This window comes from Lissotriton helveticus, chromosome 1_1, assembly GCF_964261635.1.
Source record: "Lissotriton helveticus chromosome 1_1, aLisHel1.1, whole genome shotgun sequence".
In the NCBI taxonomy this organism is placed as follows: Eukaryota; Metazoa; Chordata; class Amphibia; order Caudata; family Salamandridae; genus Lissotriton; species Lissotriton helveticus.
In genome coordinates, this window is record NC_136057.1 from 1,924,841,174 (window position 1) to 1,924,857,686 (window position 16,513).

Below are 16,513 nucleotides of genomic sequence, written 5' to 3' on the forward strand. Positions count from 1 at the left end.
TTTGAGTGGGTCCTTTGTAGGCAAGGTCAGTTCACTTCACTGAGCTTTTAATGCTTTGGTTGCATATTTGTCCTGTTACCTGAAGGATTCTCTGGCTGCCATGATTAGTCCAGTTTTCAAGCTACTCTCTAATGGGAGTTATTTGTTTCTGAGCGATCAAGGCTGATGTGGAATGGAACCAGGCAGCGCTTCTCTGTTGGTTGTTAATTCCATTGTAACTTGTTGCACACAAGTACTGTTTCCACCTACCCGCACAGTTAGGGAGGCAAAGCTGTAGCCTTCGATAAATGATTCCAACACACACTTTGAATGTCTGAGCAAACTGAAAGCCATGTTTTTTAAAAGGATGTGGCCTTGATATCTGCTAAAGAGACGTTTGCTCTCGGTTGCAAGGTCCTTGTCCGAAATACACACGCTACTTCATACTAACTTCCCACTGTATTTTGGGGAGCTGGTCCACCGTATCATTAATAGGTCTGATACGAAGTTAGTAGCAATGTTTTTGGGGTGTATTGGCTCTGGATTGGTTATCACATTTCAGACAGTTTTTGGAGTAATTCCATCATTTATACCTGCTACTTGTGGAAATCTACGATGGATCGCACACCGCTAGCCTCTCCTCCGGATCGCCCCTAAGCACTCTGGTATGTGAAGTGCGTGTAGTTTGAAGAGTTGAAACAAAGTTCGTAAGTTGTTCACCAAAGTTGGTGCAAGTAAATACTTGTTGTTCCCAAGATCTCTAGACCCGAGACATGGCCCGGGTTTCGGGATAGTTTCCCTCATCAGTAGAGAAAGTATTTGGGGTGGATGAGAAGGCCGCCAAGTAACCGTCACAGGCCTCGATGCCTCTCCGGCGCGCAGGTGCGTCTCCAAAAGCTCGTCAGCTTGGGGGCTCATGTGCCCTTTAACAGAAATCTACGATGGATCGAACACCGCTAGCCTCTCCTCAGGATCGCCCCTAAGCACTCTGGTATGTGAAGTGCGTGTAGTTTGAAGAGTTGAAACAAAGTTTGTAAGTTGTTCACCAAAGTTGGTGCAAGTAAGTTCCTGTTGTTCCCAAGATCTCTAGACCCGAGACATGGCCCGGGTTTCGGGATAGTTTCCCTCATCAGTAGAGAAAGTATTTGGGGTGGATGAGAAGGCCACCAAGTAACCGTCACAGGCCTCGATGCCTCTCCGGCGCGCAGGTGCGTCTCCAAAAGCTCGTCTGCTTAGGGGCTCATGGGAGCCCTTTAACAGAAATCTACGATGGATCGCACACTGCTAGCCTCTCTTCCGGATTGCCCCTAAGCACTCTGGTATGTGAAGTGCGTGTAGTTTGAAGAGTTGAAACAAAGTTCGTAAGGTGTTCACCAAAGTTGGTGCAAGTAAGTACTTGTTGTTCCCAAGATCTCTAGACCCGAGACATGGCCCGGGTTTCGGGATAGTTTCCCTCATCAGTAAAGAAAGTATTTGAGGTGGACGAGAAGGCCGCCAAGTAACCGTCACAGGCCTCGATGCCTCTCCGACGCGCAGGTGCGTCTCCAAAAGCTCGTCTGCTTGGGGGCTCATGGGAGCCCTTTAACAGAAATCTACGATGGATCGCACACCGCTAGCCTCTCTTCCGGATTGCCCCTAAGCACTCTGGTATGTGAAGTGCGTGTAGTTTGAAGAGTTGAAACAAAGTTCATAAGTTGTTCACCAAAGTTGGTGCAAGTAAGTACTTGTTGTTCCCAAGATATCTAGACCCGAGACATGAAAGATCCAGAAACACGTGTCCAGAGATGGCCAGCAAAACAGTGTAATTACTCGAGACTTTCCGAAAAGCACACACGCTTGAACTACATTGACCAGAATGCTCAGGGGCGAACCCGCTGGGAGGTGAAGCAGTGTGCTCCCACATTGGTTTCCATACCTGCTACTTGTGGTTGGGATTCTTATTTTGCTTTTAATGCTCTGCAACAGATGTCCCAGTTCAAAATGGAATGGAGATAACACTGCCTGTGCTACAATGCTGTGAGCACATGATACACTGCTTCGGCACACCTCGGCTTTGTGAACTGAATGAGCAATGGCTCTTATCGTTCAGGCCTGTATGGCCTCACTGTGTACAACCTGTATTCCGATGTCTGCTGTGCATTCATGAATGTGTAGTGGATTTCTGCCTTGGATCTCACTTGTTTGCTCCATTGGACATCAAGGTACCGATGGACCCTTAAAAGGCCCATTGGTATAGTTGTCCCCAGCGTATTGGCAACAGCAATGTTGCGACTACCACTCAGAACACATAAACAATTGGTTATTCCGTTTGGTGGAAACAGTTTATTTGTCCTGTTTAAAAAAAATAGAAACAAAATTGTTTTTCTGCTCTTATTTTACTTCTAGGCACGTTGGCTTTCTGAGAGCTTTGACTTTTAAAATGCATGAAGGTTTTAAATAATTTTTAGAGATTACTTATAGGTGATTTTAGAGTAGTTTTAGATTTTACAGAGTTTATAATTATATATGGCCTGTTCATTTTTAGAAAGCTTTTATGACTACCCTTGGTATGAGGAATGGGTGTTATGTGCCTGAGTTAGGCCCATGTAGAAACGCAGCATAATTTCTTACTTAGCCACTGTTAGAAATGGGTTAGCGTGGTGCAGAGCGGGTGGGCCAAACACCGGAGGAAATGTGTAAAGCATTCATTCAGCACACACAGGCGACACACAAGGAACACTACAAAGAGACGCTACACAAGGTTATGTAAGAATAACTTTTGTATTATGTAAAACACAGGATAATCACAGTAACCTCTGCACTGCACCAACTGGCGCCAGGTCAATATTTACAGGGGATTATATACAGGGCAACACCAATCGGGCCGCTGCCAGAACCATCGCCACCATCGCAACTAGAATAATTGTAAAGTCCATCAGCATTAGGACACATTGGCATTAGGCCTGAAAGGAAATTATGCTTGAAGGTCATGAGGCCTCACCTTAGGCCTAAAGACGTCGTCAGGCATTCGGGGAAAAAGCATTAACATTGAATGCAAACCCATCAGCGTCCAGCCCTAGGGGGAAAACATTATCATTAGGCCGGATCAACTGCAGTAGGCATAGCCCTGTGAACATCACATTAAACATACACATTAGCATTGGTATATAACCTGCAATGAAAACATCATGGCATCACCATAGGCAGACTCACGTGCAGTAGACATCACCATGAGCTCGAACACCTCAGGCTTTATCAGTAGACAGGAAAACAGTAGGCATATAACAGCAGGCATGAAAACTCATTATGCATCAGAACCCATGGGGCCTAGTACATTATGCATAAAGCCATCAGCAATGTGCGCATTCCCTTAGCATAAACAACACATTATGCATGCCTTTAGCAAAAAGACCCATTTGCATTAGGCCTAAGAATGAAACTAGCATGGCATGAATCCAAGTGGGCCTGCGAACATAACCAAGACGTCAGGCATCAAATCAGCACTGCAACCATTAAGGAAGACATTAGGCATGAATAGATTAGGCCTAGGAATACATTAGCATGGCAACCCCGAGGGGAAAGCAGTAGGTAACCTTATGGACCTAAAGACATTATCAGCAGGCATAAACGTGAGCATACTTCACAGTAGGCATGAATATGGGCATTGGGTATCACCAGATCCTTTGTGCATCTCACCACAGCGATCATTAGGGCAGAAAATTAGCATAGGGGTGCATCCATTGTAACCCCAAACATCATTACCCACACTGCAGGTTAGTCTCGGGTGCTGCAGCGCCTAGGGAGCCCCCCTCCTGGGGCCCTCAGATTACCAATGCCCAACGCTGCAGCTCCCCACGGTCCTGCGGGGTGCAGCTGTCAAAATCAGTACTGCCACTTCTAGGGGGCTCCGCTCTGGGCCTCTCTTTACTCAAAATGTGCCCCTAAAAGACCACTGGTTCATTGGAGTCCCCCCTCTGGGACTCGGGAACGCAGGAAATGCCTCCAAAGCAACCACAGGGCCCTCAGGGCGGCCACAGGGGCACCGACCATGTGCCCTGACTTTACCCCCACCAAGCTGGGACTGAGCCCTACTCACCGGGCTCTCTGGAGTCCTTGCGCAGTGTCTGGGCACCGGCACTGTGCCCCGATAGGCCACTTCCTGCTGGCAGGCGATGGGGGCAGCCGGAATGGAGCACGCACTGCTCCCACTTCTTCTGTGGCTGCAGGGCTCTCTCTGGCAATAACGTGGGGAGCCCCACAGGCCTTCTCCTTGGGGGTGGGGGTGGTTGAAATACAGCACACAGGAAAGTAGCGCCCACACTCCTCACCACCTTCTGGGGCACAGCTGTAGTGCTCACGAGGCGCTAGAATCCTCCCAAGTCCAGGGTCCCCCAGAATAAAATAGCGCTTTGGCAGCGCAGCGCTGCAGGCGTCAGCTCGTCACCCCCTTGGATTGCAGGCAGACAGACGATAGCGCTCACGAGGCGCTAGGGCTTGAGAGCAGGCAGGCAATGCTGGGCCAGATCAGCAGTCAGGGGGCACTCACCAGTACAGGACAGCAGCTCCTATAAGCAGTCATCTCCCATAAAGTGGCACTCCTCCTGGCACCGCAGTCTCCACTCCAGCAAAGCGCTCCCACTAGCCCAGTGGACAGCAGAGGGGTACAGTTGGGCACAGGGGCCAGCACACAGGCCCATGGGGCGGTACCTCCTGGCAGAGTGTCTCCTCTCATTCAGGTCCACACTCCGTCTGAGCTCATGGCATCTCTACTGCTCTACATATACACCCCTCCTCCCACCTACCAGAAAGGGCTGGAAGCTTCTACAAGGTCCCTGGCAGTTCCTGCCTCAATTGTCACTGTGGGGGAAGTGTAGAGCACCTTGTCACTTCAAACACTAGACTGCCAACCCACCTCAGGCAGGCGGCACAAGCACACAGAAATGGCGTCCATTTTAAAAGTGAAATTTTACAAAGGTGCATTTCTACAATGGTGGAAATAAAGGTGTGTACACCATTGCACAACATTTATTATTTTCAGTTCAGACACACCATGTCTGTAAAAAGGCTAGGGGGAAAAGCGAAAATTTTTAGGACAGTAGGGGCCAAGTCCAACAGCCACATATTTGTGAGTGTGACAATGTTGGATTTGTTTCTCTGAAACTGCTTTGCTTACACATCTTGCTTCACGCATCAATATCATAATGCCTCGAACACGATGTACAAGGCCTTTGCACACCCTGTTCAATGTTGTTCTATCTTCATCAACGGGGAGACAGGGCTATCTGCAACACATAACAATACTAATCCGTGCATGCATTGCAAAGATGCATTTTATTAGAAATAACTAAGCATTTCCAGAGTTTAGGGAGAGGAAACACTTCTGCTGACATTGAGAGGTCCCTGCATGCTGATGCTTTGCCAAGCAGCTGCCTAACATCTCCGTGAGGGGTGTCCAGTTCATGACCAAGACAGGGGTCCTACATTCTGTTCCGCTAGGTAATGGGGTTTGATCATCCAGTGGGGGGATTCTCGGCTACACACTCATGCACACCCTAGACGCCCATAGAGTAGGGATTGCATAGTAGGAGTACACCTGTTTACCACCGTGTTTTATATGCCTGCATATATATGCACTGTTTTTAGCACCATAATGGAACTATACTTACTATTTTGGTGCTTTTAGTCACTTTTATATGCTTCTGTCGAATTATCGCAGCACATATACTCTATACAAGAATATCATTAGTTCAATAAATATATTTAAGATCGTCCCATTGTGTATTACCTGTATACTTCTTTGAGAACAAGAGTGCACGAATGACTGAGCGAAAGGGTTCTAGATCTGTTACCACAATCCCTGAGGGGTCAGGGTTGACATGTTCAGTGGTTGCCAGAAACCATTATCTCCCTGTTTGGGTTAGGGGGGCTTGTGGTGGCACTCTGAGCAAGCTGGTCTCTAGGCCAACATATACTATGGGGGTGCACGGAGTTCAGTCTAGGCACTTTGCCCAAAGTTTATGTTGTCCACAAGCATGCCGAACCTACTTATCAGTGGAAACTACACAACAAATCTAATATTTTTCAAGATAAATTATGCATGTTTTTGAGGTAGGGACCGCATGGTAACACTCCTTTACTGGATGCGAGAAGCCAAGACTGCACCAGACAGAGCCACCAACACTTGAACAGCAGGACCCTGCAGGCTTCATTGCTCCAGCAGCGTGCCATGTGAGGGGAACAGCTTCTACCCAGAAAGTGAGTTGAAGAGGCCCTCCCAGTTCTGAAACAGTGACCTCCATAGTGAATCAGGATGCATGGGAAGACTTCAGAATGCTTCATAATGGTGGAGCACGAACGCACTAGGAGAGATTCTGTTATTTGAGGGGCAGGTGCTAAATCAGGTCTTGTGGATCTGAAGATATCCACACTGGAAAGAAAAACAATTTTAGCTCAACAATCTTTCTCCTTTAAATGTAATACACCCGAGGGCAGATGGCCCAACACACTCAAAATACACTGGTCCCTTGCTGCCTGGCTGTAATAGATTCATGCGCCCTGCATGCACTCCCAAGTGCCACGCCTCCCCCAACATACCAATCCGAGCACTACTCTTATGCTGTGTATAGTAGTAAACAGCATAAGAGCAATGCCGCGATTGGCTGGGACAGCCAAACATAACACTTCATCTTAAACCAATGAGAATGTCTCTGCTTCCCCAGCTCCCCCTACAGTGCTGACTGTGGAAACCTCAACTGCTCATGTCTGGCTGGCCACAGGAAAATATCGGCCAATCTGATATGCGCAGTTTAGATACACATCTTCAACTGTCACCTATCAATCATGCCTGCTGCCAGATGAGACTTCTCAGTGGTAGCCCCTTCCCCATTAAGGAAGCAGTGACTAACATATGTGTGCTACCCACTAATTGCACATACACATACTCAACATACATACTCAAGGTCATCAGTGCAAGATTCTGGGTTTCTAATAACAGCAGAACTTTACACAGGAGGAGCCAGTAGACTCGCCTATTCTTGGCACAGAGAAGATGGTCTGGTCATATTAAGAAGGATTAACTCGCTCAGAACAAAATGAATAAAAGGAGGAGATGATAAAGTTCTGATTGCCCAAATCCTTCAACCTGAGCAATGACTACAAGAAATACTACCATGGCAGACAAAAACTTTAAATCAGAGGACACATGGGGGTAAATCGGAGGTCCCTGTAGACTATGCAAACCCAGGCAAAGATCCCATGAGGGAACCGTAGAATGCAAAACAGGCCACATGAGAAAGAAACTCCTAAAAGGCAGGAAGCCACAGCAGGAATAGCCAAACCTCTGGACCCCCATTAGCCTGGATTTCTGTCTACTAGCTGCGAATGGTTGAAACCGCCAGACCCATTAAAAAAACATCTCACAATAAATCCAAAATATTACTGGGATTGCACAAATATGCAGACAAAGTTTTAGACAGGCACCACTTCTCTATGACACCCATATGTCTTCACAGTAGAGGGATACTGAGACTGCTGAATAGTTCTGCAACTACTGCAGAACAACATGGTGAAATTAATCTCAGCTTCTCAAATGCGAGACCCCCAATTTATCTCTCCTTGCTGACTCCAGAGACAGGCGGGAAAACTTCAGCCGAGTTGAGACATAGAGAAACTGCGACTGAGAAGACACTGACAATTGAATGAGAAGGGAAAGCCAAGATCCCCTGCATGATCCAGCTGAATCTTCCTCACTATACTGAAGATCAATTGGCAAGGAGGGAAACAATATACGAGACCAGTCAGCCACTGGAATGACAAGAGCTTCCGTTGCCCATGTCCAATGGGATGTCCCCAGGGAACAGAAGGAGGGGGTGAGTGTGTTGACCTCCATGGTGAACAGATCCAAACAAGGTGTTAGGTACCACATCGTGATTAGACGAAAAAATTGAGGCCCTACACACAGGGATATTGAAGATGGGAAATGATGGCTCAAGTGATCCGCATGCCCATTCTCCTTTCCTGGAAGATAAACTGCCAACAGAGCTAGGAGATACTGCTCTGTCCCACTGCAAATTCTCCTGGCAAAGAGAGCAACACCTGGGGACCCAATTCCCCCTGTGTGTTGATGTACAACTGAACCTCCTAGTTGTCAGTCTGGATGCAAACTGCTCAAGATCTGATCAATAGGGCAAACCTGGGAAGGGCCATCCAAAGAGCTGTGAACTGTCTCCAATGGAGGATGATCGGGAAGCCTAAACTATCACCCCCCTTGAGCAGACTGTTGTTGACAAATGACACTTCAGACCACCCTGCTGGCATCAGAGCTCACTATGTGAATAGGATAAGGATCCAGAAGGAACCCCTTCGACAGGTGATCTCCCTCACCAATCCCCATTGGAGATCCTGCTTGAGTTCCAATTTCACTGGAACTAGGAATTCGTATTCCTATGACATTGGATCCCAATGTTGATGAAGGTGGTGAACTAGAGCAAACAAATACAAATGATTTCAGGGGATTATGGCCAGAGCCAACACCATGTCCCCTTGACTCCACAAGCAAGTTCTCACAGGGACCATCTCGTTGAACAAGAGAGACACCAAGCAAGTCATGAATCAGATCTTTCACTCGTCTGACAAAAGCCTTTGCCCCAAGTCTGTTTGAAAAAGAGCCCCAATGAACTGGATTCACTAGGAGGGAGTCAGATGGGATTTCTTCAATTTAAAAAGAAACCCGTGCCTCTCCAGGACTGCACATGTGTTGAATATCTTATTGCACATTAAAGGAACAAGGGGAAGCAATGAGCCAATCGTCCAAATACAAGCCTGAATTCCTGCAGAATTAATTATACTCACCAGAGGAGCAACCACTTTGCTGAAAACCCTGGTGGCAGATGACAGAGCAAACAGTAAGACGTTGAACTGATAGTGGATGCCATTGACTGCAAACTGGAGGGATTGTTGGTAAATTGGATTGTTGAACAGAAAAAGTCCCCTGTTTTGATCAATGGCATGATGATGTGACGGGAAACCATCTTAAACCAGTGACATAGAATAAACTTGCTTATGCCCTTCAAATCCAGCACTGGACGGTATGCCCCTGAGGGTTTCTAAACTAAAAACAGGATTGAGTAGTAACACTCCTTTACTGGATGTGATAAGGCAAGGGTGCACCAGACAGAGCCACCTACACTTGGAGGAACTACTGAAACCACTGCCTTGCCCAGAGGCAACTGAATACCCTTCAGCAAGCTGAGTCTCTTCAGAGGGTTTAGCAGAACTATAATCACAGTGAAATAAAGAAGAGGAGAGGAAACAAACCTAATCTGGTAACCACAATATATGGTCTCCAGAGCACAAGCATTGTAGACTGTCATCTGCTAAATATGGCTGAAAGCTAAAGATGCCCCTCCGATACATCAGTAGATCAATGCCTTTGGAGAGGGGACGAGTGGGGTTGGATTGTTGAAGCTGATGTGGTGCCTGACCCAAGATATGGGCCCTGACAGACACCCCTGCCTCGAATGTGCTGAGAGTTACCCCTGAATGAACTTGGACCAAAAGCCATTTGATAGCCAAATCCATGACCCCTACCAACAGGTTTAGGTGGGGTTTTCAATTTCTAGTTTTCCACACTTTTTTATCAAATCCTCAACTTCTTGCCTTAAGTTTGGAACCCGAGGCAGAAAACTTTAAAATCACTGCCTTCATGATGTGGTCATGTGAGGCTTCCTGTTATATGGCATGCTGGGATAGGGGTGGCTTTATTGGGTGTATTTGTTTGGGCTGCTTGAGGTAATCAATATCTTTGGGAGCAGAGGATTGCTAATTTAGTAAGGACTGGACAAGGAAGACATACGAGAAGGTAATAGTCCAATGCCCACTTTGAGGCAGGCTTGGTGCACCTCTCTAGGTCATAAAACAATGGATAGGCCTAGTCGGATGCCAGAGCCCATCAAAGAGTCAGGATGCTAGTTGCACATGCAGCTGGACCCTCAGGGCAAGAGTACATGCCCATTTACCATGCAGGGAACATACATTCCCAACAAACCTGAATTGCTGTTGCCTGTTCTATATGGATAGCATATCTGAAAGAAGACTTTTGCTGCCTGTCCTGAATGTGCACCATTTGTGAAAGAAGCTGTAATTGATCTTAACTTTCCTGAATCCATAAGTGAATGAAGCTTTTGTCAATGTTACCAGTTTTGCAGGTATAACATATTTGAGTAAAACTTCCATTGATGTTCTCTATACTGTACCTGCTGTGTGTTTTAAGAGCTCTTGAATTGTTTCTATATGAAGTGTACGTTTTAGGTGTATATAGCTGCCAGGGTTTCAGATTGCTTATGTGTGACATTTTCATAATTTCAGTTTAATTATGCGTGACAACAAATGAATGAGTGACACTTTCTCGCCAGCAATGAGCCAGCAAGCCTAACTGAACTCAACGTTTTGCAGACTAGTGACTGTACTTCACAGTAATATGCTGAATGATGATATACTCTATTCCTCTAAAAGTAAATTAAATTTGAAAGAAGCTGAGTGACTTACAACTTTGTGCAGACTGCGTACAGACTAGTGACTTCAATGCAGAGCTAGGCAACTGTATCTTTACATACAGTGCAGGCTGGATGATAATGTGCTCCTCTATAAGTAATTTTAAATTATGTTCGATGAGTTACACTTACTCTGATATGTCAGTGAGCTCCATAATGGATGGTATCGGCCAACCGCGACGACGACGCAGTCCAGGAGAGGACTCAACTCGCGCATCAATCATGGCCCCAGGCTGCACTGAACTGCTGTGCAGGACTCCTGAGGCAGCAGCCGTGGTCCGTGGGTCGCTAGCGGGTCCGAATCATTATGCAGCTTGGCCCAGGCTGCGTGGCACAATGAGCTGCGAGCTGCGAGCTCCCGACTGCACTAGCTCTGAAATTTAAACTGTGCCACGCCCGCCCGCTCACTCTGCGGGCGGTCGTGCCCGCAGCCTATAGTTTTGTGTGTCACACCATCCTGGCTAGGTCAGCTGTTTAGATTGGGCATATGATCGTGATGATTGACTCCTGAAGTCCTGAGTCAATCTGAATGTTCTGCGCTGGGTTTGTCGGGTGAATGTTTACATTGTAGCCAGACTTAGGCGAGCTGGGTCAGCTCCTAAGCCTGCTGCAAGGACATGCACTGCCAGCTAAGAGCTTTGCTCGGTCAGTATGGTGCTAATTAGCAACCCTCTTGCTTGCTGAGGATGCTCTATAAATGCGTGACAGTGCATTTCAGTGCGGTGATGTGGCCTACCATACTGAAATGAGTTAGCCTAACCCCTGATGCACGGTACTTGGCAGGACTGTGCTGCTGGACGAATTGTTGACATATTTAAATGGTTAAAAAAATTTCTCATTATATGCTTTTGCTGGTTTCTTTGTAAATACATATTTCTAAAATCTACTTTTTGAACCAATTCAGTCTGTGTAGAACATGGAGCCTCTTTGCAAGCTCACCTGGAAATGTGTGAAGACCTGCTGCACACTGGACGACCCTCAACATTTTGAGCAGGTGCATCACCGAGGCTGAGTAGGTGATGGTAACTTTTCGAAAATCAAAACTTCAACACACACTCCAGTATTTTGTAACCCTGGGCGTAGTTGGCGGAGTTGCACTACGTGGCACAATTTTCTAAGTGCAAAAAAAAATCCGCAGAGCTACGCAAGCGGCCTAGTACGATAGAAAAAGGCCATTCGCGGTGATTGCACAGTGCTGGATGCTTGTCCGCACTGTGCAATCATTGCGAACGGCACCAGCACAGTTCAAGCGGTTCCTGCTTTCCTTTTCTGCCGCTCGAGTAGATTTTTTCTCGAGCAACAGCTTTCTTAGCGCAAACGGGCAGTTTCTCAATGCAAGCTGTCGTGCGCAAACGCGACTACTCGCATTGAGAAACCTGACACCCCACCCCCACGTTAAGAAATCTCGGAGGGATGTTGATTTTCCACGCTCCCGCTTGCCAACTTGATGTTGATGATTGCAAATGAGGAAAAATCTCACCAGGAGGTTGATTTTTCTCACTCGCTGTCGGCAACTTGACGTTGACGAATGCGAGTGAGTAAAAAAATCTACGCTACGAAGAGCGAAGCAGAGTTTTTTCAGAACTCCGCGATCTCCGCGTAACGCGGAGTGCAGGAAACTCCGCGAGTGGAGCGGAGTTCACCTCCCAGGGTTAGTATTTTGTAAAGTATTCCATTCTTCCTGCACTCTCCAAATTCCCAAGTAAATATCTGTGTTTCATGGGGGGCGCTAGAGGGCGCACGAGCTGAATGGCCGCACTTCAGTGAGGCTCCAGCTGCCTGGCGCTATTATCCTTCGATTATCCTGTTGACCTTGCTCCCGCCCGTCCGAAACTCCCCTCGAGTGAGCTGCAGACACCGCTGGACACTCGCTGAAATTTTGGTGGCTCTACCTCCTTGGGTGACGAAATTAGAGCCCCTTGAAAATCTTGCCCAGATTCCGCCCTGCCTCTGTGAAGCCTTGAGGCGGCACGGGAACCTACGACACTCCGGGGCTCACCACGAGGCGTGCAGGCCTGCGTGACTGAGACGGGCGGCGCTCCTCGTCTCATGGGCGGAGGCAGGCCCTGCTTAGCACCGGGAACTGTGCCGGTAAGAGACATCTGGAGAATACTGCCTGCTGCGACTGGGGGGCTGTCGGAAGCTGGTGGTAGCGCCTCTGCCTCTGGGACACCCGATCTTTGCTGCTGCGGCTGACGCATTCCCAGAACGCCGCGGCGGCCGAACGGCTGCCTTCAAACAGTTTGTCCCGAGCCCTGGACCATGGAAAGTACTGCGGATTGATATAGTCGAGGCTTCCGCTGCGGACACAACATCAGTGCTGCATTGCGCACGTGTGTGCCTCTCATTGCCCGGGCACCTGCAGGGGGCCTCGGGGACCTGCCAACTGCCCTATACTGTAGCCCTGCCGCCCGTGCCAGCTGGTAAGCCACGCTCTACTTCCCGGTGAACCCCTCTGGTAACCGATGCCATGACATTTCCTTCCTGACCTGAGGCACAGTGGACACAGCGCTTCTACTGACTAGCGCCGAATTGAAGGTGGGAGGCCTTTTTTTTTTCCTCGTGTTGCATCGGGTGGGGTAAGCATCCTACGGGGACGGAGCGTTTTTTTTTTTTTCTCTCTCCTTGGCACCATGGGGAAACCTGACAACAGACAGCCCAAACTGCAGTTTGAACATGCGGTGCAAAAGAAAGTGACAAGGAACACTGTGGATAGCGGGCAGCCTCGGAGTCCGCCTGGGGAGATGTCCTCATCGGCCCACTCGGTACCGGACATTGCCTCGATGCTGCAGGAGTTGCGCCAGGGCTTTGCCACTGTCGTGGATAAAGTTGATAGACTTTCCGCCAGAATGGACGGTATAGCCCAGAAGATGGATATCCACGAAGAGCGCATTACAGAAGTGGAGCGTCGGATATCTGACAATGACGATACTACGGCGGCGCATACCTCGAGGCTCTCAAGAATGGACAATGTGCTACGGGTAATTGCCGCCAAAAATGAGGAATTGGAAGCGAGAAGTCGGCGCAATAATATCCGCGTCACGGGAATACCGGAGTCGACCAACACAGGGAAGATGGAACTCTACATTGAAAAGATACTCATGCCGGTGGTGGGGGCGGAGGCCCTCTCGAACCAATTTATCGTAGAGCGCGCTCATCGCTCGCTTGGACCTCAACCCAAGCCTGGAGCCCCGCCGAGACCCATAATTGCGCGCCTGCTCAATTACAGAGATCGTGATGCGGCACTGCGGGCGGCCCGGGCGAACCAGACCCTCACACACGATGGTGTATCTTTCTCTATCTACCCCGATTTTACCCCGGTGGTACAGGAGCAGCGGAGGAAGTTCTTAGCTGTCAAGAGAAAGCTTAGGAGCCTGAACATAGACTATGCTCTTTTATACCCAGCCAGGTTGCGAGTGACCCATCAAGGCACACAGCATTTCTTTCTCAACCCACAACAGGTCGAAGATTATCTTAAAACTCTGCCTAAACAGGGAAAACGGCCTGCGGATGCTGAGGGTCAACACGACCTGAGTTCTGAATAAGCGACGGAGGGCCTGGTGCTGCTGCAGATTGCACACTACTGGACTGTGGTAACTACCCCTCTGCATAGTGGGCGCCCTCACTGTGACCAGAGACTGCGACTGATGTTTGGGGTACCAAGGACGGATGCGGGATTGCAGGCGGTAAAGTATGCCAGGCCCCCACCCCCCCACTCTCCCTCCCCCTTCAGATAGAGATACTGGGGATTGCCTTCGCGTGGGGCGAGAGACATGGGGGTGGACGGACGTGCACCTCTGATGACCCCTAATGGGTGTACCCCAATGACCTTGACTCTCTTTCTTCTGATGTTTACTTTTTTTGTTTGCGTTTTGGGTGGGGGGTGGGTTTGGGGTGCTGGCAAGTTGGGGTTGCTTCAGTGGGTGGGGGGAGGCGGGCGAGATGCAGTATATGGGAAGAATGCAGATGGCAAAACGTGGCTCTCTCTGGTAGGGCCGTATGGATTGTGCAAGCAGGGATGTCGATCAATTGCTGCTGTTCTTCCTGCGCGCAATGTGTTACTGTTGGGACCTCTTAAAGGGGGGTGGGTGGGCGTTAAAAATGGGGGAAATGTTTGGTTTATGTTCTTAACATGTGCACCGGGTATCGAAGAGTTCCTTCTTTGTCTTGGCAGGGGACAATTTAATTGCGTCCGGATGGTGGAAAGATTTGTTTTGAGATGTGAAGATTGTGTGATACAGAGGCTTATCAATGTGGAATGGGGCGATGCCTTTGAGCTGATTCTCCCGCTATCCATGGAGACTGCTGGGCGAGCAGGATTTAAAAATAGTTTGCTACTTGCTGGCAGTGGGTACACCCTGCTAGATACCTTGATTTCTAGTCTCTCTATCCAATTGCGATTATGGATGACACGAATTTGAATATCATCACGTGGAATGTGAGGGGGCTAGGTGATCATAGAAAACGAAGGCAAATTCTGAGCTATCTTGATAGACATAAAACGCATATTGCATTCCTACAGGAGACGCATTTCCACCCTCATAGAACACATTCGTTTGGGAAGAGATGGGCCTCGTATGCAGTCTTCTCCTCATATTCCACGTATGCACGGGGTACGGCCATTTTGATTTAAAGAAATACACCTTTTTATTTAGCAGGCTCAAAGGCGGACCCTCAGGGAAGATATTGCTTGATGTGGGGCAGACTGGGACAGATGGCTGTGACACTGGCCTGTTGTTATGGGCCCAACGTGGATGATCCACAGTACTTTACTGACTTGTGGGCGGCGATAGTTGAGACCGGGCCACAACACCTCATCTGGGGAGGGGATTTCAATGTAACCCTAAATCCCGTTTTGGACAGATCACACCCCGCCACCCATCACTACACTAATGGGAGGGAGGTGCTTCGTGCGACTATTGATGGTAATAATCTCATAGATGCATGGAGATCCCGGCATGGGGCACTGGGTGAGGGTACACATTTCACCGCGCAGGCAAGATCTTGGGCTAGACTTGATTACATACTCTTGACGCCACAACTCTATACATCCCTGGTACACTCGACGCATCTCCCCAGGACATATTCCGATCACTCACCTGTTCTTATCACACTGCGAGGGACTGAACTAGGCCCCCCTGCTACGGCATGGCGTATGCAATCCTCAATGCTACTGGACGCGGTGTTCCAGGAAGAGCTTTGAGAAGAATGTCTAGACTTTTTCAAACGTAATAAAGACTCCGTCCAAGATGTCGAAACTATATGGGATGCCTTTAAAGCCACACTTAGGGGTCTCTGCATATCTAAGGGCTCTGGGGTGCTTAAGAGCATACTGAATAGATTGAAATCTCTAGAGTCTGACCTAGGGGCCGCGGAAGAGGCCCTCCGAGCAAACCCTGGGAGTAATACGCTAGCTATAATACGGGAAAAACTATCAGAATATGCGGATGAAGCGGCACGGGAGGTAAAGTTCAGGAACAAACACTGGGTGGCCAGACGTTATGGGGAGGGTGAGAGGCCTGGAAAGGCCTTAGCTGCAACGATAAAACGTATGCGTTCACCGACTGTCATACTTGAACTAGAAACTGCGGAGGGGTTATTGCTCAGGGACACTGCCCACATATTAAATCAATTTGTTCAACACTATAGTACACTGTACTCCTCATCTAGGACAGGGGACCTGACACTAGATGACTACCTGGCGGATGTATCATTGGGGTGGCTGAGTGATTCACAACGGGCCTTTCTGAGTGCCCCGTTCGAACTAGATGAAGTCAGGGAGGCTATCATGCACATGAAATCGGGGAAAGCCACCGGGCTGGATGGCATTCCCATTGAATTCTATAAGACCTACATTGACTTCATGGCACCAGTGCTGCGCGAAGTTTATGAGGATGCGCTGGAAGTTGGCCACCTCCCTGCCTCCATGAGAATCGCTCTCATCATGTCCCTCCTTAAGCCGGGGAAGCCCGCTACTCATTGCGATTCGTATAGACCCCTATCAT